Source organism: Lipotes vexillifer, unplaced genomic scaffold (assembly GCF_000442215.2).
Source record: "Lipotes vexillifer unplaced genomic scaffold, Lipotes_vexillifer_v1.1 scaffold28, whole genome shotgun sequence".
In the NCBI taxonomy this organism is placed as follows: Eukaryota; Metazoa; Chordata; class Mammalia; order Artiodactyla; family Lipotidae; genus Lipotes; species Lipotes vexillifer.
In genome coordinates, this window is record NW_006793929.1 from 366,400 (window position 1) to 388,256 (window position 21,857).

General features: G+C 42.4%; 1 pseudogene; it reads left to right on the top strand.

Annotated features, from left to right (window-relative positions):
- Positions 1-2: 2 nt before the first annotated feature.
- LOC103079727 (uncharacterized protein C3orf17 pseudogene) overlaps positions 3-21,857 on the top strand; it is a 46,865-nt pseudogene continuing 25,010 nt past the window's right edge.

The following is a 21,857-nucleotide window of genomic DNA, read 5'->3' on the forward strand; positions in this document are numbered from 1 at the left end:
AGATGTCTGTCTCCCGCTTTCCAGAGCCAGCTGTCCGTGTGATGCTGCACGGTGTGGGACTTGGCCAGGGTTGAATCCCAGCTTTCCTTACCCTTTGCGAGCTGCATGGCCTCAGTTTCCTCATCTAGAAAATGGGACTCTTTACATCTTTCCCAGTTAAGTGGCAGGTTGCTGTGAGCTCCACAAGAAGCACTGCATGCAGCAGGGCTTTGTAAAGTGTGAGGTGTCCCCTGCTCAAGAGTATGAAAGTGTGAGCACAAAACTCTTTTAATTTTTATCCACGGGGAATTTTTAGACTTTTGAGCTTCATTTTTTTTTTTTTTTATATAAGTGGAAGATGATTTAGTCACCCACCCGCTCCTGCCCCTCACTTCACCCCCTTCTGCTGAGGGAGATGTAACAGAATCTGAAGTACATATGGTAACTCAGATTCAATACACGAGACAGTTTGGGGCTTGTTTCTGACTCTGGTGTACCCTCGCGTGCTCTTTGGGATCCTAGAAACCCTGGCCATTGGTGCTGCAACAAGCACAAGGGATAAAGCCAGGTCGCCCCAGTTGAGGTCACTTCGAGTCTGAGAAGCAAATCCAGGCTCCCTGCCATCCAGCTGCTGTGAAACCGGAATCTGTTTCATAGAAAAGAGCATCTCCATTACGGAAAGAGACATCTCCTAACTCGCCAGCGGGGTTCAAAGACAACCTCTCTCCTGGTACCTGAGTCAGGGTTCTGGGGCAGCCTGTTCTGACTTGGTGGGGAGAGTTATGTGGAGGGGAAAGGCTCCCAGGTTGGAGGTTGGAATGGGGTCCTAAGCCAAACAAGCTGACCACTAGGACTTTTAGGAGATGAGACCCTTAGGCCATGTCTTTGCAAACTGCTCCTTGACCCCTGAAGAGGAAGCCTTGCTCTCCCTTGGAATTACATCCTGAGGCAAAGCTCTTAGCTGAACATGTGCAGAGTGTAGAACCTAGCTCTTTTTGTCTAATCCAGTAAGTAGTATTGCATTAACATTTTATATAAGATATCTCTAGATTTGGGTTCTATGCTTGTGAATTATTACCTTAATGGTCCATCCTTTGCTTAATACCCATTGTAAATTGCCCAGAGACAAGTCACTCTCCTGATGCAGAGAAACCGTGTATGCAGGTTTTCCTGATCCTCTTTTCCATCAGTCTCTCTGTTTCTGTGTCCCCTTCTTCTTCCTTCTTTCTCTTCTCTTCCTTCTCCTCTTCTTTCTTCCTGTTCTCTCTTGTTCTCAGACAAGATGCCCCATTTGCTTTGAAGTCTCTGTGGTCCACTGTTATATAATCCATATTCTAGATAACTTGGCCCTAATGTAGTTCATCCAAAAGGTGCTGCCTTTTCAAGTATGTATTTTGTACTTACATGGGTCTCTTCTGGTTTTTACTATGGATCATTTGACCATTTTAACTTTCTAAAAGGAATTTCAAAGGCCTATTAAAGGAAAGTGTGATCCAAGCTCATATCAACAGCAAAATGTAACTAGCAACGTGTTATCAAAATGCATACATTTTAAAAAGCCTTTTGACTATTAATTTTGCCTACATTCATGTTTGCACAGGAAAAATAGAGACCTGGATTTTAAAAATACTGAATGACTCCTGCTTCATAGTTTGTTATAAGGGAAGATTCAGTCCTGGGGTATGTTTCTAGGGCAATGAGCCCGGCTTCCCCAAAAGAACGGGCGCTGGTAAACAGGAACAGCACATGCTTGATGTGAAGGGGATAAGTACAAAAGCAGGTAAGAAAATGCAACCAAAGCGGCAACGTTTGTCAGAGTGAGTGATTCAAAGCATTCAGATATATAAGAAGTGTATCCCAAGCAGGATGCTAAGATTCCTGGCATCACTTGTCCTGGGTCACCATGGGGGGTTGGTCAGGCAGTTCAGGAAGGCATGGATGGACAGGAAGCTGGGTAAGCGTTTCCCCAGCTTTGTCCTGTGCTATGCCCAAGGAGTTTGGGTGGCAAGTTAGAATATGCGCTTTGGGGAATCTGGACTGCTGTCGTTCAAGTCACAGCCCTGCCCCTTGGGCAGGTTATTTTGCCTCACTAGGCCTTGCTTTCCCCACCTGAAAAATGGGAACCATATTGCCTACCTCACAGAGTTGTTGTGAATAAACTTTAAAATAATACAGTATAATGCGGATGGCCCGTTCAACTCTTGGGTGCACAAAAAGTCACGTCATTGTCCTAGAGAAATAAATGAGTACAATTTCATCTAGTTAAGATGAAAAGATTGTTCCAAGATTGTTGGGAAGTTGAGTCTCGGGTTGTTTTCAGGACTGCCGTTCACTGTCTTGGAACCGGAGACAGGGTTTGTGGTCTCCCAGCCATTGTGCTGCCCCTGAAGGCCGTTCTTCCCTCTGTACTGGGTTCAGCCATGGGGATCCATGCTGGGAGATAGCTTCTCTTTGTGCCTTTTGTGGGAATCTAAGCTCATTGAGGTCCGTGTGTGTGTGTGTGTGTGTGTGTGTGTGTGTGTGTTTGTGTGTGTGTGTGTGTGTGTGTTTGTGTCTGTCTGTCTGTCTCAAGAGAGAGAGTCTCTGAAACAAAAAAGAAAGAAAATGTTGGTGGGCACCCCTCAAGGTATGGACTGGTGCAGGATCCCTGGCAGAACCCTGGGGAGGTGAGAGGTGGCAGGACCTCAGATGAGCGGGCTGCAGCTTTTTGGCTCTGGGGAAACCAGCCTGGTAAAGAGTCCAGTGCCTCAAGCTTGGAAAGTCCCAACACTTCCAGGCCTCAAGGAGCCACACAGAGCTGGGCAAAGGCTATCTTGGCAGTAACAGTGTAAAAGGAGCATCTGAAAAAATTTGTAACTCAGCTGCTTCAGTAAGAGAGAAGACTGCTTCATGCCCCCTGAAACACTGGCCCTCAGACATCTGATGCCACCAACTCTCAAAATTAAGCAGGACCAGAGACCTGCTGTAACTTTATCAAGCACACTCTGGTCCCTCTCAGACCCTTCTGCCAGGGTTCTATCAAATAGAAGGAAGCCAAGGCAGATTCCTTCTCTGGGTCTGGGGCCATTAGTAATACCCTAATTACTAATGGAAGGAGAGGTGAAATGCAAACCCTGAAAGAATAAAATGGAGAAGAAAAATGCTTCTCTGAAGTGCAGAGAGTGATTTTGTTTAATAAAGTTGAAGACTTATTCCTGTAACAGCAACCACACTCCTGGCTCCCATACACAGGTAAGCTCTCACACGTGTGTACCCAGAGACATGTACAAATGTTTATTGCAGCATTATTTTAATGCAAAAAAGAAAATAGCCTAAATACCAGAATCTAAGAAAACCCTTGCAGCCCACAGTTATTACAAGGGTTAAGGGGCACCCCTCTCCTTTCAATTTAAAGCCGGAAACATCCTGTGATCTCGGTCCTAAACGGGCTCCTCCTCTCCCTCCCACTTTGCACCCTCGGTCCAGCCTCTCTTCTGACATCACACACGAGCAACCCCTGTCCCTCACTGGACACTGGCCTCGCACTCAGCTGCACACAAATGCAGTCAAGGTTGGGGGAGCCTCCGAGACCCACTTCCGAACCCCTACAATGCTCCCGGAGCCCTCCAGAAATTTTTTTTAAATGCCAAGCAATTGCCAGGCCCCCAGGGTGGGTGCTCCATTGCACCGCTGGGGCACAACTGGTTCGCAGAGTGCACTGGTACAAGCCCGGGAGCCTGAAAGAATAGAAGGAGCACCCCTGGGCTTCCCAACTATGCAGCCTCCTCTCTGCAGAGAAGAAAAGCAAGTGGCTTTTGGCACCTGGATTGTGGTTTTCTTCTCTCTGGTGTCTGCCCCCTGGTGGGTGAGGCTGGTCTAGAAGCTGGTGCAGGCTTCCACCACTGGGTGGAGCTGGGTCTTGGCCCTCTGGTGGACAGGGTCGTATCTAGTGGTGGCTGTGAGCTCAGGAACTCTTCAGGCAGCCCGTCTGCTAATGGGTGGGGCTTTGTCCCTGCCTAGTTAGTTGTTTGGCCTGAGGCTTCCCAGCACTGGTGCCTGTAGGCTGTTGGGCGGTGCCAGGTCTTGGGGCTAATGAGCCAAGGTGGAAGCCCCAAGGAGCATTGTTCCCACACTAGAATGTTCCCCAATATTGCTGCCACCAGTGTCTATGTCCCCCAGGTGAGCTGCAGCCACCGCCTCCCTCAGCCTCTCTGGGACACTCTCCAAGACCAGCAGGTAGGTCTGGCCCAGGTTCCTGTCAGATTACTGCTTTTGCTCTGGGTTCCCTTGAGTGTGAGATTTTGTGTGCTGCACCCTTTATGACTGAAGTCTCTGTTTCCCCCAGTCTTCCCAAAGACTCCTGAAATTAAGCCCTGATGGTCCTCAAAGCCAAATCTTCTGGGGGCTCATCTTCCTGGTACAGGACCCCCCAGGCTGGGGAGCCCAAAGTGGGGCTCAGAACTCTCACTCCTGTGGGAGAATCTCTACAATATAATTGTTCTCCAGTTTGTGGGTTGCCCACCCAGGGGTAAGGGATGTGATTATATCACAAGTCTGCCCCTCCTACCTGTGTTGAAATGGTTCCTTCTTTATGTCTCTAGTTGTAGAATATCTTTTCTGATAGGTTCTGGTCTTTTTTATTGATGGTTGTTCTGCAAATAGTTGTGATTTTGTTGTGCTTGTGAGAGGAGGTGAGCTCAGGGTCTTTCTACTCTGCCTTTTTGGTCATTCTCCCCTCATCCTCTCAAATCTGACCTGCACTTTGTCCCTCAACCTTGGATGTGAGCCTGGATATAACTTGAACCTCAAAAATAGTCATGGGCCTTGAACCAAAGCCTGGATTTGGACATTGGAAGTAGACCTTCGACCTTGCACCTGAACTTTGAACCTGGAACTCAGACCTAGCCCTAGACCTTGGACCTGATCTTTGGACTATACCTCAGATCTCAACCTGGTCAAAGGCCTTGGCTACTGACCTTGTCTTTGGACTTGGACCTGAAAACCAGACACCAGACCTCAGCCATGTACTTGGATTAGTCCTGAACCTTGAATCTGGCCTTAAATCTGATCTTTAGTTATAGATCTGAACCTTGATATATGGACCTCAAACCTGGACCCTAGACCTCAGTCCTGGACCTAGACATGACCTTCATCCTGGAACTTCATACTGAAACTTGATCTGCCCTTGAACATTGAACCTGGAGCTTGGACATGAATTTGAAATGAAACATGTGCTTGACATTATTATACTTTGGACCTAGAACCTAGAATTTGGAACTGGACTTCTAAACTTGAATGTGGGGACTTCCCTGGTGGCGCAGTGGTTAAGAATCGCCTGCCAGTGCAGGGGACACGGGTTCGATCCCTGGTCTGGGAAGATCCCACATGCTGCAGAACAACTAAGCCCATGTGCGCCACAACTACTGAGCCCACATGCTGCAACTACTGAAGCCCATGCGCCTAGAGCCTGTGCTCTGCAACAAGAGAAGCCACCACAATGAGAAGCCCACGCACTGCAACAAAGAGTAACCCCCACTCGCCACAACTAGAGAAAGCCTGCGTGTTGCAACGAAGACCCAACGCAGCCATAAATGAATATATAAATAAATAAACAAACAAATAAACTTGAATGTGGACCTTTGGTTTAACCTCAGATTTGGACCTAGACCTGACCTTGTTCATAGACATGGGCCTGGACCTTAGATCTGGACGTGGATACTAAACTTGGACTTTGGACCTGCATGAAGTTATCAGGGCTCGTGGCTGAACTGTTCTCCTGTACTTTGGTAATGAACCTAGACCTGGACCTTGAACCTGCACTTGGACACTTGTCCTTCATCTTTGATCTGGATTTGTCCAGGATCTTACAGGTTCACTAGACCAGCCAGTGGTGAAGACAGAAAAAAAGCTAACTGATTATTCATTGCTATAATCATGCTTTCTTTATCGAACCCAATGAGAATTGTGGATTCAGTGTTGAAAATAATCAGGTATTTTAGATGTCAGTCCATTTCAAGGTCCTGGGCTCTAGGCATTGATTCCTCCCCCCCTCCCCCAGCATTGTATTTTGAAAATTTTCAAACATGCAGCAAAACAGAAATAATTGTGCAGTTAAACAACCATATACCCACCACCTAGATTCTACCATTTACATTTTATTGTATTTATTTTATCACTATCCATCTATCCATTCTTCTATCCATCCATTAATGCACCTAATTTTAAAATATATTTCAAAGTAAATTGCAGCTATTGGTATTCCTCCCAAATACTTCAGCATGCATATCATTAGAGTTCTGTGTTTACAGATTTTTTTTCTATTGAGGCAAAATGCATGTGTACACAAATATTAAGCATATGTCCTCTGAGTTTTGATAAATGTATACCCTGCAACATACCCCTATCCAGATGTAGAACATTAACAACACTCCAGAAAGTTCCTCACACTCCTTCCCAGGCAACCTCTATTCCACTCTCAGAGGCGACCACCTTTCTGAGTTGTTTCCATCAGAGATTGCTGGTTTTTAAAAAATATCTAACAAAGGTTTTATACTAACCTTTCCTGATATATGGGGCCCATGTGTCAGTGGTCATGGCTTTGAGTGGCTTTTCGTGAATGGTGATGGGAAGTGAGACACCAGGCTAGGTCAGGCCCTGATGGCTCATCAGGAGGATCTTGCATTTGCTGATGGATGACCTAGAATCCAAGAATGGGGGCTGGCTTATGACCAGAAAGTACTAATTTGCCTTGGGCCGGCATAGAACTGGGATTTCCCAGACCCAGGCTCTAATCAGTTAAGCTAATAGGAACAGAGTTGGAGACACATGCCGTAATACTCCCTGACGCGTGGAAGGCACTTGCTTGGTGTCTGGTACAATATCAGGTGCTCTGCATTTCTCTTATATTCAACCCTTGAAGGCAAGGAGTAGAATCCCCATTCTACAGCCATGGAAACTAAAACTCAGAAAAATTAAATATCCCACCCAGTGTCAAATCAATTGAGATAGAGAAAAAAGCACCAAATGTTGGCATTGAATTCACCCACATGCATTATCTGTGATCAGAGCATAAACATTTATTAGTATATATTTTGTGGCAAATTTTGGATTCACGATTTTTTTTTCTAGCAGGATAGCATGCCTACTAAACAAAAATAAAGTTAAATGCAGCCCAACAAAAACCTGGTCTAATGAGAATTTCACATTCTCTTAATGATTTACTAGGATAATCATAGCATAGAAGATAGAAATTTATCTGAATTTTAAAATTTTTCTTTGAGCCAGTCATCGGATGAGTCTGTAGCTCAGTTGTCCTCAGCCTCATCCCCACTAAGACTTCAGTATGTATTTTATAAGGAAAAGAACAAGAACATTCTTTTACCACAGTGCAGTTTTCAAAAGCAGAAAGTTTAACTACCTCCTGATTTAATACTTTTATCTGATCTGTGATCTGTATTCACATTTCAGTGAGTCCCAAGAAGCTGTCCTTTTTCCATGTCCAGGATCTAATCCAGGTCCAAATTGCATTTATTGTCACATCTCCTTAACCTCCTTTCATCTGGAACAGTTGGCTCCTTAGTCTTTTTTGGTCTTTCGCTCCTTTGACAGTTTTTTAAAATAAATTTATTTATTTATTTATTTATTTATTTATTTATTTATTTATTTATTTATTTATTTATTTTTGGCTATGTCGAGTCTTCGTTGTTGTACACGGGCTTTCTCTAGTTGCAGTGTGCAGGGTTCTCATTGCAGTGGCTTCTCTCGTTGTGGAGCACGGGCTCTAGGTGCACGGGCTTCAGTAGTTGTGGCTCGCAGGCTCTAGAGCGCAGGCTCAGTAGTTGTGGTGCGTGGGCTTAGTTGCTCCGCGGCATGTGGGATCTTCCTGGACCAGGGCTCAAACCTATGTCCCCTGCACTGGCAGGTGGATTCTTAACCACTGTGCGACCAGAGAAGTCCCTGTGCAATTTTGGGCCCTAAGATTTAAATGGTTAAAGGTTGAACATCAAATTGGGCTCCAAGGATCCAAACAATGAAAGTAAAAAGGCAAACACTGTAAGTCACATGACTTGTCATCAGAAACCAAGAAACCATGCCGTTCTTATTCAAGAGGCTTACACATTTAGCATTTTAATACATCCTGCCTGAGTCCCCCACCCCCCAACAGCTCTATCAGTGTACAGGCCCACCCCCTGTCTGAAAGAGCAAATTCTCCCCGTCTTGCTGGTGGTGAGTGCGGTTAGTCTTCAATCACACATCTCCACTGTTCATTTCTTATTTTGTGAATGATTTTTTATTCTCTTTGTTCATTTTTCTATTGAGGTTTCATCTGATTACCTCCTACGCTAAATTCCATTCTGACAAAGATCAGGTCTTTTTTTTTTCTTATCACAGTATACCCAGCAAAGGGCCAAGTGCAATAATAGGTGTTCTATAAATATGTGCTGAAAAGTTGAAGGGATGAAGCTCCTTAGGGTAAATTCCTGGAAGTGGAATTAGTGAGTCAAAGTGTAGAAATTCTCCAAAAAGGCTTTTGATGCACATTAAGTTGCTCCCCCAAAAGTTTACATCATTTTACAGTTTATAAGAGTAACTGTGTATTATCATTTTTTTATTCTTTATCAAACTGATAGTTGGGAAATTCCCTTATTTTAATTTGATTTATTTCACTATAAATATAAATGGATCTTTTATATAATAATTGGTTATTTATAATTCTTTTTAAACCCCTGTTTATAACTCTTCCTATATTTCTGTTTTTCTTCTCTTTCTTATTCATTTGTGAGACGGTATTAGGAAAATGAATTGGTATTCCTTTGTCAACATGTGATACAATTTCCTCTCTGCTTAGTTTTTGTCCACAAAAGTTTCTACATTTTTATGTAGTTGAAGTTATCAGTCTTTTATTCATTTTGGCCTTTATGTCATAGTTAAGCCTTTTCATTCAGGATATAGACATATCCACCCATGTACACCTCTAGGATTTTATGGCTTCATTTCATATATCTGAATTCTTTATTTATTTGGAAAGAATTCATTTTGGTAAAAGGAGTTAAATGAGGTTGAGACCACAAAGTTCCAGAGCAGAGGTTTTGATGTAGATAAGATACACACAGTGAAGTGGGGAAATCGTAGATGTAGATGTTCATGTCATGTGGACATGAACTCACAGGCACAGAACAGTTCCAGCATCAGGAAAGACCCCCTAGTGTCCCTTCCCAGTCTAGAACCCCCTGAAAGATAACCATTTTGACTTCTATCACTAGAGATTAGTTTTGTCTGTTCTCAAACTTCATATTATGGAATCATATCGTATTTGCTTTCTGTAGCTGACTTCTTTTGTTAAACATAAAGTTTTCAAGATTCATCCATGATGTTATATATAGCTGTAGTCCATATTCTCATTGCTGTCCACTATTTTTTTGGGTGAATAGAACATGATTTATTTATCCATGCTGGTAGTGACGGGGTTTGGGGCTGTTTCTGTTCTCGGTCGTAATGAGTAAGGTTGCTATGAACATTCTTGTGGTGGATGTATGCGTTCATTTATGTTGGACAAATATACCTATGGATCATATGTTTTTATCTCATGTTTTCTCACAAAGTAATGGGATGGCTCATGAAGTGAGAAGCTTCTTTCAAAAGTTCAGCTACGTTATCACTGGTAGACTTTGACCACCACACTGTGGAGTTTCAGGATCACTCAGTACCAGGAACTCTGTTTTGGGAAGAATAAAGAATCTGTTGCTGGGAGCTGCATGGCTCTACTTCAAGGCCACTGAAAGGAGGCAGCAAACAAACAGATGCCTTTATTAAGGATTCTAATAGTTATTTCTTTGCCTATTCTGTCTACTTGCCAAAATGTAAAGATTTGACCATGTAGAAAAATATAAATCATGTTCCCTCTCTCCTTTCTAAAGTATAAAAAAGTATAAAGCACATTCAATTCACTTAAAATATGAGCAACAGAAAAGGATCACAGCCAAATTCCAGGCAAAGTCATTATTAAAAGAGAGAGAGAGAGAGGGAATAAGATAATGTCTCTCTATATAATGAAATCCACCAAAAAGACATGCTCACAAAACAGATGTAAACTGTGACCTGAGATTTCAAAATCAGCCCAAAGAGATTAGGAAAATGATGGACACACTAAAGAACAACGTAAAGCAAAATCAGGATTGAAGTGATTGAGGAAAAGGGAGAGTCAAAAAGAGAGGTCATAGAACTCAGAAAAGTATTGGAAGTAAAAGAAAAAAAATCACTTCAAAATAAAGACTGAAGTAGAAGAAACACTGAAGCAAATAAACACAATAGATAATGAGAGAAATATAAAAGATGGAAAGGAGGAATACTTTAAAACTCAAAAGTAAATGAAAAAATTGAAAAGATTTGAAAGCGATAGATACAGAGGACAAGCAACGAAGATCTAACATGTTGACAAAAATTTCCAGAGAAGTAAACCAAAACTCTGGAAAAGAGCAAACACTATAACTTATAGTTTAAGAAAACTTTCCTAAAATAAGCTTGAACTGTATATTGAAAAAGCATCCTGCATCCTGACAAACTGAGTCAAGAAGTTGGCATTGAGACATATTCTTGCAAATCTTATGGATCTTTCTTTAAAGGAAAAGAAAAAAAATATTTTAGGCACTCAAGCAAAAAGGCAAAATCACTTGTAAGGGGGAAAAAATAAGGGGAACTTCTATAAAATAGCACTTGATGCTAGAAGACAATGCAGTAACACATTTAATATATTTAAAGAAAGAAAATATGAGCCACAAATTTTATCTCCAGCCAAACTGACCTTGAAGTATAAAGGCCACAGATAAACAGTTAGAAACATGCAGCAACTCAGAGAATACTGTTTCAATGAGCCCTTCCTGAGTAATCTCCCAAAGTACAAGAAGCTTCTGAAGATCAAAGGATTGGGAAGTTATTGGCATAAGGAGTGTCCATTGAAAAGGCCCAGAAACAATGACAATTCGGTAGTATGAGTATCCATAGAACCCAGATTGCAGTCTTTAAATACATTTTCACATTTAAGAAACCAAAATGAATCTGGACATTTTGTTTTGCCAGAAAGCAATGGAGCTATCAAAGGCTACTTATTGGGGTTACATCCATAGGACACGGGAGCCGGCCTGAATGAACTTCCAGTGGCCAAAGATGGGAGATTTGAGCATTGAAAAGAAAAGCAACTGCAGTGGTTTGAACTAAATCAAATATATATACATATATATGTATATATATTTTTTTAATCTGTGAGTTGATAAGTATACTAAAAAGTAATCTATTGGTCACCATTGCAACTTGACATTCTGAAAACCGTTGAGGGGAAAGAATCAAGCACTTATCCTGATCTTCCTGTACAAACTGTATTTCAGAGCAGCCTAAACAGTTGAGGAAGGAAAGTTCTTCTTTATAGAAGAATTCCAACTAAAAAAATCACCTTATGAAATACTGGATCTAGGCAATAATATTAAATGGATGTCAAAACTGCTAGTTGAAAAGTTGATGGGGAAACTTATTGTGGATCAGACTGACAAATCTGAACTCAGTGATCCCCTTTAACGTCACTACAGGTGGATGAATCAAGCATTATGGGCCCCCTCACTTATGTAATAAAAAGGCCACACCACCCATTATGAAATGTTTTCACCAAAAGTGAAAGGAAGGAAGGAGAAGGGAGGTAAGGAGGGAGAAGGAAGAAAGGGAGGAAAGCGCTTCCTCCCTATTACCTCAGCCCCTGATTTATACTAGTCTTTACAGAAAAGATGGCCTTGGAGATGTTCCAGACCCTCAAGCTCTACACCTGGATCAGGTGAGTGTGAACAGCAGCGTTACAGCGATGAGGACAATCGGAGAGAGGCCTGGTAGGTACAGGAGAGCTTTCTGCCATGTACTTACCACCACCAGGCTGTTCTCCTGAAGCAGTGAGCAGAAAGCAGCCTTCCAGAAAGCCTGTTCAGGGATTCTCAAAACCATTTTCTCATGGAATGTGTGTGTGAGCTATGCTAGTACTTTGCTCTGAAATTTAGAAAGGGCAGTCTTTTGCCAATCAACAGAAAACAGGAATGGCCTTATCTTTTCATTTTCCTCCTTAAGGTTTGCTGAAACTTTTGCTCCCTGGTACTATTTGTGCTATTAGCAGACAAAATGCATTAACTATTAGCAAATCGTATTAAGATAACGCTAGCTGCTGTGATAAATGAACTCCCAAAGGTTCGTAGCTTGATGCAGTACAAGTTTCTTACTCTGCAACAGGGCAATGTGGGTGCTCCTGGCTGGCAGGGATCCAGGCGCTGTCTATTTTGGGGGTGTGCCCTCCCCTTGGGTCTCAAAGCTCTGAAGCCTGCAGATGGGGGGCAGGGGAGTTAGGGAAGGCACCCCTGCTTTCATAGTCACCTCAGCCTAGAAGAGATGTACATCACTTCTCTTAGCAAAAATTTGTCATGTCTAGACACACAGGAATACAGGGAGGGGAGTGAAAATTATGGTCCTTGGCTAGGCAGCCCCTTCCTGGTGACAACTCTACACTCTGGAAGGGAGCACAGTCTTTTAATAGACCTATAGTTGTCCATGCAAACTAAAATTAGCAGAAAAATCCTTCAGAATTCAGGTAGCTCACCAGCTTCCTTTTATGTCCTCATACTTGCTCTTGAATTTGACATATTTCATATACATATAATAGAGTCAGTCCTATTCTCTGATGACTAAACATGCCAGGGAAACAGGGTCACCCTTTATATAAAGGCTGGGTAAGGAAAAAATCAAGTGTAGCCAAAATTACCCTAGGAAATGTTTCAAATTGTCCTCTGTGTACAGTCTAGGATTGTGTTAGGTCCAACATGCCTGTATTCCTTTCGGTGGAGCAGACTGCTCACTCTTTGGCTGGGAGCCAGAGGAAGGCATTGGCTTGCTTTTAGTGACTATATTCAGGACTGCCACATATGGCTGCTCTAGTTGTGTACTGCTCAAAAGTGTCCCTTCTAAAGAGGCATCCTGCCTTGTTAGCATCACAGATTTTTGTATTTTTTTATGACATATTTGCAGCAGATGGCAGTAGAGGGTCCTTTTTTTTTTTTTTTTTTTAATAGGAGTATAGTTGATTTACAATGTTGTGTTAGTTTCAGGTGTACAGCAAAGTGAATCAGTTATACATATACATATAGCGACTCTCTTTTAGATTCTTTTCCCATATAGGTCTTTACAGTGTGTTGAGTAGAGTTCCCTGTGCCATACAGGAGGTCCTTCTTAGTTATCTATTTTATATATAGAGAGGGTCTTGTTCTAATATGACAAGTATAGTGTGACAGTTCTCTAGCAGGGTAGGTAAAGAGTCTTGTCTGGACAGGGCAGCTGTATATCTTTCCCTTCCGTATAACGGAGAGACGTGAGTTCTTAATGGAGTCATTTTTTGACTCCCACAAGGGTGTTGGAGCATACTTGCAGTGATGATTTACTGGATTCATTTCTGAGTTCTTTTGTATATATTTATATACAAAATCAGTTAGCCAATACCAGTTGTCAGCAGAAAATGTAGCTTCTTAAGGTTTACAATGCCACAAGAAAAACTGGCAAATGCAGTGATCATTTCTATAGAAAAGAGATAATGGACACACCACCATTAAAACTGGCAAAGCATTTTGTTTCCATGAAATCAATAGGTGTATCTGTTTCATAACAAATTAATTTTTCTTAGTGATTTTGAGTTTCCAACTCATTAACAATTCAAAATTTCTATTTTATGTTTGATAATTAGCTTCATATAATTTTTTTTTTTTTTTTTTTTTTTTTGCGGTACGCGGGCCTCTCACTGTTGTGGCCTCTCCTGTTGCGGAGCACAGGCTCCGGACGCGCAGGCTCAGCGGCCATGGCTCACGGGCCCAGCCGCTCCGCGGCATGTGGGATCTTCCCGGACCGGGGCACGAACCCATGTCACCTGTATCGGCAGGCGGACTCTCAACCACTGTGCCACCAGGGAAGCCCAGCTTCATATAATTTTTATTGAAATATTTTTTTATTGAAGTATAGTTAGTTTATAATGCTGTGTTAGTTTCTGGTGTACAGCAAAGTGATTCAAATATATATATATTCATATACATATTAATATAAACGTATTATTTTTCAGATTCTTTTCCATTTAAGTTATTATAAGATATTGAATATAGTTCCCTGTTTTATACAGTAGGACCTTATTATTTATCTGTTTTATACATTGTAATTTGTATCTGCTAATCCCAAACTCCTAATTTATCCCTCCCCTACCCCTTTTCCCCTTTGGTAACCGTGAGTTTGTTTACTATGTCTGTGAATCTGTTTATGTTTTGTAAATAAGTTCATTTGTATCATTTTTTAGAGTCCACAAATAAGTGATATCGTATGATATTTGTCTTTCTCTGTCTGACTTACTTCACTTAGTATGACAATCTCTAGGTCCATCCATGTTGCTGCATATGGCATTATTTCATTCTTTTTTATGGCTGAGTAGTATTCCATTGTGTGTGTTTACCACATCTTTATCCATTCATCTGTCAGTGGACACTTAGGTTGCTTCCATGTCTTGGCTCTTGTAAATAGCGCTGCTGTGAACATTGGGGTGCATGTATCTTTCCAATTATGGTTTTCTCCAGATATATGCCCAGAAGTGGGATTGCTGGATCATATGGTAGCTCTAGTTTTAGTTTTTTAAAGAACCTCCACACTGTTCTACATAGTGGCTGCACCATTTTACATTCCCACCAACAGTATAGGAGGGTTCCCTTTTCTCTACACCATCTCCTGCGTTTATTATTTGTAGTCTTTTTGATGATGCCATTCTGCCAGTGAGAGGTGATACCTCATTGTAGTTTTGATTTGCATTTCTCTAATAATTAGTGATGTTGAACACCTTTTCATGTGCTTGTTGGCCATCTGTATGTCTTCTTTGGAGAAATGTCTGTTTAAGTATTCTGCCCATTTTTTTGATTGGGTTGTTTTGTTGTTGTTGGCGGTTTTCTGTTTGTTGTTTGTTTGTTTTTGATATTGAGCTGTATGAGCTGCTTGTGTATTTTGGAAATTAAGCCCTTGTTGTTTGCATCATGTGCAAATATTTTCTCCCATTCCATAGGTTGTCTTTTTGTTTTGTTCATGGTTTCCTCTGCTCTGCAAAAGTGTATAAGTTTGATTAGGTCCCATTTGTTTATTTTTGCTTGTATTTCTTTTGCCTTAGGAGCCTGACCTAAGAAAACATTGCAGTGATTTATGTCGGATCATGTTTTGCCTATGTTCTTTTCTAGGAGTTTTGTGGTGTCATGTCTCATCTTTAAGCCTTTAAGCCATTTTTGTGCATGGTGTGAGGGAGTCTTGTAACTTCATTGATTTACATGCTGCTGTCCAGCTTTCCCAGCACCACTTGCTGAAGAAACTGTCTTTTCTCCATTGTATATTCTTGCCTCCGTTGTTGAAGATTAATCGACCGTAGGTGTGTGGATTTACTTCTGGGCTCTCTATTCTGTTCCATTAATCCATATGTCTGTTTCTGTGCCAATACCGTACTGCTTTGATTACTGTAGCCTTGTAGTATTGTCTGAAGTCTGGGAGGGTTATGCTTCCAGCATTGTTGTTTTTCCTCAGGATTGCTTTGGCAATTCTGGGTCTTGTTTGGTTCCATATAATTTTATGATTATTTGTTCTAGTTCTGTGAAAAATGTCATGGGTGATTTGATAGGGATTGCACTAAATCTGTAGATTGCTTTGGGTAGTATGGCCATTTTAACGATATTAATTCTTCCAATCCATAGCATGGTCTATCTTTCCATTTCTTTGAGTTACCTTCAATTTCCTTTATCAGTGTTTTATAGTTCTTAGCATATGTCTTTCACCTACTTGGTCAGGCATATGATTTTTTAATAATGGCCTTATGTTTGTTACAATTGTTGAGACTGGGAAACAAAAAATCTACTAACTGAAAAAATATTTGCCTTGTTCTGGCATGTTAGGATGTCTGTGTGGTAAACTGCTCACACTCTGAAATGCTCTTGGGAATCCCTGCTCACTTCAGCAGCAGAAGGACAGACAGAGTCTCCCATACTGTTCAGAGTGCTTCCCTCCTTCCCTCCCTCCTGCTCAGCCCCAAACTCAGACAGTTGGATTTGCAGAAGCTAAATGAGCAAATGCTACAGCTCCACCATGTTTCCAGATGTTTTGTTGAGAAAGGCTACTGTGTCCAGGGTTCTGGGGCCGCTCTGGTCGGTTAATACTGTTGCCAACAGGGTGATGTCACAGCTATTGCATCTCTCTGCACCTGGGGCAGGGCTGGGGGCGTGGGGTCAGCCAGTTTCCAAGCCCCCTCCAGCTCTGCCCTTCTCTGATCCTACCAGCAGGAGAAAGGGGGACTGTGCCCCTTGTGTTTTATAGGTGGCCCTTATCCTTTGATACTGGAGCGTTCTGAGCTGCCTCCTAAATAAACCACTGTTTGTGGGAGTTGGATTTGGAGACCTAAGGAGACCAGTTGGGAAGCCTTAGCGCTGGCCCGGGTAGGGAGGATGGCAGGCTGAACAGTCAAGAAACATTTAAGAGGCCTAGTAGTTAGTAGTATTTTAAAGCCTGGAGAGCATCACCATTTTTAAAGGGTAGGAGAAAGAAGACGCACCCATGAAACCTACAGAGAACTGAGGCAAGCAAGTAAGTGGTCAGGATGTGGTCAAAGTCAGAGATGGAAATTCAAGGAGGAGGGTGCGATCGATGATGTCACGTTCTGGGAAGAGCTGCAAAGTGTGCGTTGAATTTGGTAACAAAGAGGACATCGGTGACCTTGGCAAGTTCTCTTGTGCTATTTCATTCAGTCTTTCCTTCTGGAAGAGGTAGGTATGATAGCAAAAGGTAGAAAGATACATGCAGTAAATCATTAACCGTTGTCTCCTGGTAGAATTGTGAATGATCTTTTTGTCCTTCTTTGCTTAACTGTACCTTCCAATTTTTTTTAAACCACAAGCATGTATTACTTTTGTTATTATTTATGAAAAAAAAAAAAAAAGAGACATGAAGGAGGAAGAACTCTGGGCCAGGGGCCCTCAGAACCTTTGGTGAGCAACTCTCATCTTCTAATTCCTGTGTCGGCCAGAGAGGATCCTGCACATCTAATATTCTTTATTCTCCAAGTCTTCTGTCTTAACACTTCGCTTTAACGTTGTATTTGCTAAACCACATCATGAGTACAGAGAATAGATAAGCAGGTAAATATGAATGAAACCATTAAAATTAAAATGATATACCATTATTTTTTTCTGTATGCAAGAATTTCACGATGAGTGGATTTCCCAGAACCACAACAAAGCAAGATTTTGGGGGGAAAAAACCCTCACGGCCATGGGTTGCATTGTACTCCAGAAGTTGCCTGTCCCCAAGACAAGGCAATTATATCAGAAACCAGGCTTTGTATCTAGTAATTGCTACAATGTGGCAGCTGCAGTCCAGAAGAATCTGATGTCAATGACCTTGAATATAACCATGTAACTGGCTCCCCAACTTGAGCAATGATGCTTTAGATGCTGAGGATCAACTTCTTTTTTAAAAAAAATGAGGGGCTTCCCTGGTGGCACAGTGGTTAAGAATACGCCTGCCAATGCAGGGGACACAGGTTCGATCCCTGGTCCAGGAAGATCCCATATGCCGCGGAGCAGCTAAGCCCGTGCGCCACAATGACTGAGCCTGTGCTCCAGAGCCCGCGAGCCACAACCACTAAGCCCATGAGCCACAAATACGGAAGCCTGCACGCCTAGAGCCTACGCTCCGCAACAAGAGAAGCCACCGCAACGCGAAGCCCGTGCACCACAACAAAGAGTAGCCCCCGCTCGCCGCAACTAGAGAAAGCCCGCATGGGTTATGAAAACTTCAAAACTCTTTTGATAGCTCCTTCAAAATAATCTGAGTTCTGTTTTACTAAGACAAGCATTTTAAGATGAGAATCTCAAGATGGTCTTTGGAAATTTTTTAAACTTCAGATATACTTTCAAATGTTAAAATTAAATTTTGGTCAATACGTTAATAGACACCTTATATTACCAGTGAAATTGCCTAAGATTAGACAGTTACGAATGACACATTATGAATCATTTGGGTGATATTTTCCCCTGGGGCCTGGTGAACCACTGAAGCAAGCCTGTCATGGCTGCTGGCAGCAGTGGTTAACCCTAGACCCAGATGCGGAGTCGGCTTTGACAGAATGATTTCATTCTTCCATGTATTTCAGGTGGGTATGCAAGATGCATGCTGTTAATAGAAATCAGTGTTCACAGATCTGGCAATGTTGGACTCTCCCATTGTTTAAGTACAGCCCATATCTTTCCTAAGTGCATTGGAGGAGAAATCGTGTGTGTGTGATTGTTGTATACAAAGTTTAGGTTAATAATCAGGCGAGGGAGGGATCCAGAGGGCACATCTGCCAGTACTTGGAGTGGTTTTCCAGGGAAAGGTTAGGCTGCATTGTGCACATGCACCCACCCAGGGGATCCACCCAGCAGGGAACATGCCTCAGAGCCAGAACAAGTAAGAGTGGGAGGGAACAGCTCTTTTCTGTGCAAACAGCAGCCTTCAGGGTTGGCAGCAAGGTATGGTTTGGCCTTTTTAGCACCCTGCAATAATTAAGTCAAGATGCCAAAGCAAGAATGTGGTTGACGCCATTTGTAGAATTTAAGATCCAATGACTGATAATAAATAAACTCCTAGGTGCTTGTCCCTCTCGTGGGAGGGTGGCTTTTGATGATGATGGTGATGGTCACAAGCGCCCTCTCTCCTTCCTCATCTCTGTGGTGAGGCCACGGTGAGGGCTCACTGACAGGCACCGAGGCCCCCCTCTGCCTCCCTTGCAGTTCGGCTGATGGGGGGACCGACAGTGAGCAGAGATGTGTGAGCGGGAGTAGTGTGTCTACATGTGCCCACGCCATGCTTTCTTCCTCCTCTGCCTTGGTGACCTGCAGGCCTCATGCTGCAGAGCCTGCATCTCCAAGCCATTGCTGCAGCCCCCAAGGCTGTGATATGAGTGACAAATAGGCCTTCACCGTGTAAAGCCAGTGACATTTGGTGTTTATTTGCAATGTTTTATAATATCTGCCTTTGAATAAGGAAGGAAGCATTTTACTTCCTGTGCCAGCAAGTCGGTGTTATATTTCTATAAAAGTCATTCCCAACCCTACCTCCTGATCCGTGATGCTCCTAAGGGTGCTGTCCCCGTCCCTGGGTCCCTGCAGCGCCATTCTGCCCAAGGATGCACAGAAAGCCTTGGGCCCCGAGACACACCAGTTATTTTGCCACCTGTGGGACAGCTAAGGGTGAGCGCAGTTTCCGGGAGAGATCTAGGAAGGAGGAGGTAGCTGCCATCATTCCCATTTTCAAGTGGGGAACCAAGGCTGAGCAAGGTGAAATCACTTGTTCAGAGCATACAGCTTTGAAGCCAGGCAGGGATTCCGGAAGCCTGTATTTTTAACCACTATGCTAAACTGTGCCTCAGGAGTTGGGTCAGCTTGACAAGTTCAAACAGAATACGTCCAGTGCTTTCCTTGCAAAATTACTATGATTCTGTGAAAAGCATTTTTTTTTCCAAATTGTGGATTGCAATCCATTATTGGGTCGTGAAATCAATCTAATGACAGATTTTAAGAGAATATAATAGAAAATAACAGACTGCATTGGCACCATTCACAGGGGTATGGCTCCATGAAAATTGTGTTTGTTAGACTCACATATCATGTGTTTGATTGGGACATAAAATTCAGTCTTTTGCTACAGATTGTAGTCAACAGTCTGACAACACCACAAAAATTAGGCCTCAATTGTTTGTGAGTTTAATGGGAAAAGAAAATGTTACATTTGGGGGTAACCTGTGACTCCTAATGGGCCAGCCCTCAGAAATGCCCCACTATACCTTTTATGTTTTAGACAACATTGTATTAGTTTCATGTGTACAGAAAGGGATTCAGTTATATGTATAAACATACACCTATTCTTTTTCAGATTCTTTTCCATTATAGGTTATTACAAGATATTAAATATAGTTCCCTCTGCTATACAGTAGGTCCTTGTCACTTATCTATTTTATGTACAGAAGTGTGTATCCATTAATCCCAAACTCCCAATTTATCCCTCCCCCCCTTTCCCCTTTGGTAGACATATGTTTGTTTTCTATGTCTGTGAGCCCCGCTATACTTTGATCCCCAAAGTACAAGGTGAACAAGGCTGCTTTATGTATCCTACCAGTGAAGGCACCAATGTCAGCATGCTCCCTGGCAACCAGATCTGCTCCAGCCCTCCAGAACACCCAGATCGTTCCCAATGAATTGGCCATGTCCGACAGTAGTCATCCCTTCCAAACAGACCATCCCCAAGGCCTCCGATACACTCATCTTCAGTGTGCCAAGAAATGCTTCCATCTATCTCTCCAAGTGCCAACCTCACCTTCCCTCTTCCCTCACACACTCAGAGAATCCACCATCCACTAGCTCATCTCTCCCCTGCTTAGTCTCAACCTGCTTTGGATGAGATGTTCTGTTTTAGCTGGAGAATAGAATAGAATATGATACTCCTTTAAAGGAAAGCAAAGCAGAGTGAATAGGAAGTGAAATACAATTCACAGTGAGCAAGAATTTTGACATTGTGTGATATCGACAGCACTGTTTCTCAGACCTCAGTGTGCATGCAAACCACCCTGAGGACCTTGTTAAGTGCAGATCCTGAGTCAGTAGGTCTGGGATGGAGCCTGAGATTCTGCATTTGTAACAAGTTCCCTGGTGATTCTAGTGCTGCTGGTTCACAAAACACACTTTGCGTAGCAAGGGTCGGTCTCCACAATGGCTGGTGCAGAATGGGTGCTCAAAAATATTTGCTGAATTGAATTAAATTTCAGGAGAAGCTGATTTTACGGCAGGACTCACCAGCAAGAGCAAGTGTGATAAGGTGAAGCAATGCGTTAAACCAGTGGTTTGCAACCCTAGCTGCACATTAAAATCACCTAGGAGGCAGCACCGTGGATGCAACTAGAGATTATCATACTAAGTGAAGTATGTCAGAAAGAGACAAGTACCATATGATATCACTTACATATGGAGTCTAAAATACGGCACAAATGAACCTATCTACAAAACAGAAACAGACTCACAGACACAGAGAACAGACTTGTGGTTGCCAAGGGGGAGGGGGGTTGGGGAGGAAAGGACTGGGATTTTGGATTAGCAGATGTAAACAATCATATATAGGATGGGTAAACAACAAGGTCCTACTGCATAGCACAGGGAGCTATGTTCAAGATCCTGTGATAAACCATAATGGAAAAGAATCTAAAAACAAGAACGTTTTTGTTCTTGTGTATAACCGACTCACTTTGCTGTACAGCAGAGACTGCCACAACGTTGTAAATCGACTATATTTCAACTAAAGAAAATCACCCGGGAAGGCTTTTAAAAATCCCAATGCTTGGGCCCCATCCTCAGTGATTCTGATTTAATTGGTCTTGGGGTAGAACCTGCACAGCTACAATTTTTAAAAGCTCTCCAGATGATCCTAATTTCTAGAAAGAAAGTTGTTGAATGCATGCTATGTACCAGGCGTTGTGAGCTGAGTGAGCCCTAACATAGAGTTGAGTGAGACCAGGTCCCTGCCCTCAGTGAACTTGCTGACTAATAGGGGAAATAGATCGGTGTGTGACTGTAATGCCAAAAGTTGCTATAGTACATTTATGTATGCTTGTTTCGGATATACAGATGAGAGAGGAACTGATTCAGTCTTGAGGAAGTTGGAAGAAAAAAATGACTGCTCAAGAAGTGATGATATTTAAGACCTTAAAGAATGAGTAGGGTGTTGTCAGGCAGACAAGGGAAGGAGCTGCCCTAAAGCTTTGTTCTTTCTCTTTTTTTTTTTTTTTTTTTTTT